Source organism: Nicotiana tabacum, chromosome 1 (genome assembly GCF_000715075.1).
Source record: "Nicotiana tabacum cultivar K326 chromosome 1, ASM71507v2, whole genome shotgun sequence".
In the NCBI taxonomy this organism is placed as follows: domain Eukaryota; kingdom Viridiplantae; phylum Streptophyta; class Magnoliopsida; order Solanales; family Solanaceae; genus Nicotiana; species Nicotiana tabacum.
The window spans coordinates 173,874,617-173,878,182 of record NC_134080.1 but is presented as its reverse complement, the minus strand read 5'-3'; positions in this window follow the sequence as shown (position 1 = coordinate 173,878,182).

The window sequence follows — 3,566 nt, the reverse complement described above, 5'->3', positions numbered from 1 at the left end:
TCACCAGTTACATACATTGTTTATTATATTTTTTTGTAATGGATTGAGACTTGAAATAAAGTACACACTAAAAAGTAATTTTAATATTAATTAAAATATTTAGATATAGATGATGAATGGAAACATTGTGACCTTTCGATTCTATACTAAATGTAAAATTAATATTAAAATTAATTTACTTGAGTGAGTAATCACATGCATAAATTGGTTGCGGTATATATATTGATGAGTTAAACGTGTAATATTGTCTCTAGTAACAAACATGGCATTGAAAAGTATCATTGCAGACTTGAACAAGGGTGACAAACTGAATGGTGAAAATTACGACATTTGGAGTCGTAAGATGTGGTATGTACTCGGAGAGCAAGATGCTCTTGAAAGTATTAACCATGCTATGAGTCACCCAGAGGAGGGTAACACTGCCCAACACATGAGGGATCTGGAAACTTACAATATTTGGAAAAAGAAAGATTTCACTGCACATAGAATTATTATAAGTTCAGTTGCTAATGATATCATCCACGAATGCGAGCAATATCCTACTGCTCAAGCCATGTGGGCATATTTAAGAGAGGCATATGAGGGTACAACTGTGAACTCGCCTTCGCCAGCTGACAATCAAGTTTGACACATACAAAAAGTGTCATGATCACAGTGTCGAGCAACATCTAAGGGTGATGTCAAATATGATTGCTCAACTCAAAAGTGCAGGTCATGTTCTCTCTAATGAGAAGCAGGTTCAGGCAGTGATTCGGTCTCTTCCTAATAATTGGGAACAACTAAAGGTTAATTTGACCCATAATAATAGCATCAAAACTTTTTCGGATGTTGCCCGTCATGTGGAGCTTGAAGACGAACGGCTTGGTGCTGCTAAAGTTGTGCTTAGTACCTTTGTGGCAGAATCAAGGCGTACAAAGAGATCAAGCTTCAAGCATAAGAGAAGCTGAAAAAATGACGGAAAGGGTAAGGAGATCGAAGATGGATCCTCCAAGAAAAGAAACAAGACAAATTTCAAGAAAGGAAAAAGGTTCTACAAGAAGAAAGACAAGAGCAAGATGAAGTGCTACAATTGCGAAGTTCAAGGGCATTTTGCTCTTGAGTGCACTGAGCCAAAAAATGTAGCATTTCAAAACATATCTCTAAGTGCTATATATGTTTCTAGCATTGTTTTACTAACCGAATCTTATCTTGTTTGGATTGTAGACTTAAGGGCCACTGACCATGCGAGTCGTGATAGAGAAGCATTTATAGAGTTTCGTTGAATTCTACCTGGATCAAAGCATGTATATGTGGGAAATAATGCAAAGCTTGAAGTCAAAGGGATAGGCACTTGCAGAATGGACATGTGTGGTGGCCGATCTTTGATGTTGCATGACGTCTTATATGTTCCAGAGATTCGACACAACTTAGTCTCTTTGTTTGTTCTTCTAGATTTAGATTTCAATTTAAACTTTAGTCGCAATGGTCTTAGAATTATTCGAGACAATACTTTTTATGGTTTTAGACATTGTTATTATGGCTTTATTGTGTTAGATTATACTCCTTTTACATATAGCTATTATGTTGACCGTTGTGTTATGGCATGTTATTCTAGTAACAATGACGTTGATGTTATTACATGGCATGCAAGATTAGGTCACATAGGGTAGGATCAAATGAATAGATTGGCTAAGGAAGGACATTTAGGTTCTTTCTCTAAAATTGAAATGACAACTTGTGAAAACTGTCTTGCCGAAAGATTACACGTATACCATTTGGAAAGGCTAAGAAAGCTGGTTTTCCATTGCAATTAATCCATTCTGATATCTGTGGTCCAATGAATGTGAGGGATAGGTCTGGTGCTTTATATTTCATTACGTTCATTGATGATTCACACGCTTTGGTTATGTCTATTTGATTTCTCATAAATCTGAAGCACTTGAATACTTTAAAAAATATTTGAATAAAGTTGAGAATCAATTAGACAAAAGGATTAAGACCTTAAGAACTGATAGAGCGCATGAACATCTATCAAAAGAATTTGAAGAATTGTGTGATGAAAAAGGTATCACCAGACAGTTAACCATTCCGCACACGCCTCAACAAAATGGTGCAGTAGAATGGAGAAATAGAACACTACTGGACATGATAAGGTCCATGATGGCGCATGCAAATTTACCTACTTCCTTTTGGGGAGTTGCATTATTGACTGCAACCTACATATTGAACAAAGTGCCTTCTAAATTAGTTTCTTCCACTCCTTATGAGCTATGGACCGGTCATAAACCAAACTTAAAGGATTTATGACCTTGGGATTGTGTTGCATATGTAAAAGATTCTTGTAGCAAGTTTGGTAAATTAGGTCCAAAAGGCAATAAATGTATCTTTATAAGATATTCAGAATGCTCGAAAGGGTATGTGTTTATTAGCAAATTAGAGGATGGAAGTGTTACTGATATTGAATCACGAGATGTCATATTTCTGAAAAATGATTTTCGAAAGAAGGGCAAGGTAAAGAATAGAGAGCGTCTTTATGAAATGTTGAACTCAGATAGTATGCAAGTGTCTTCTGACACAGTTGATAATCAAATTGATCAAGATCTTATGCTTGATCCGAGTGGGAGTGGGAACTCTCAATCCCAAAATCCTTCTGACGAATCTGAATTTCAATTACGAAAGAGTGCCAGGAAAAATATACCCAAACGTACTTATGAAATTGAAGATTATGTTTTCTAGGTATCTCCCAAAGAAATGGATGATCCAAAGTCTGTGACTGAGGCTTTATCGAGCCCTAGAAAAAATGAGTGGATGAAAGCAATAAAAGAAGAATTAGAGTCCATGAAAACCAACAAAGTCTGAGATCTAGTTGACCTTCTGCCTGGACGTAGAGCTATTGGGAACAAATGGGTTCTCAAAGTTAAACGCAAAGTGGATGGGTCAATAGATATACACAAGGCACGATTGGTGGCAAAAGGCTTTACTCAAGAAGCTGGAATAGATTATGAGGAAACATTTTCACCAGTTGTGAAGTTTACCTCAATTTACTTACTTTTGGCTATTGTTGCACGTTTGGATTTGGAATTACATCAAATGGACGTGAAGATAGTTTTTCTTAATAGAGAACTAAATGAATAAATCTACATGGAACAACCTGTAGGTTTTATCGTTAAAGGCCAAGAAAAAAAGGTCTGTAAATTGAAAAGATCATTTTATGGCGTGAAGCAATCTTCAAAGCAATGATATTTGAAATTTTACTATGAGGTGATCTCGTATGTCACCAGATCAATGAAGACCATTGCATTTATGTGAAGAAGTCCAATGAGATGTTTTTAATTCTTTCTCTTTACGTGGATGATATTTTATTGGCCGGAAATAATTTGAGGTATTTGAAAACTATCAAGTCATGTCTTTCAAAGTCATTTGACATGAAAGATATGGGCGAAGCAGACTATATCCTTGGAGTTAAGATTCAAAGAGACCGTTCCAAAAAGTTATTGAGTCTATCTCAAGAAACTTATATAATGAAAATTTTGGAGCGTTTTCGCATGAATAGTTGCAAATCCATGGATACTCCTATAGCAAGAGGT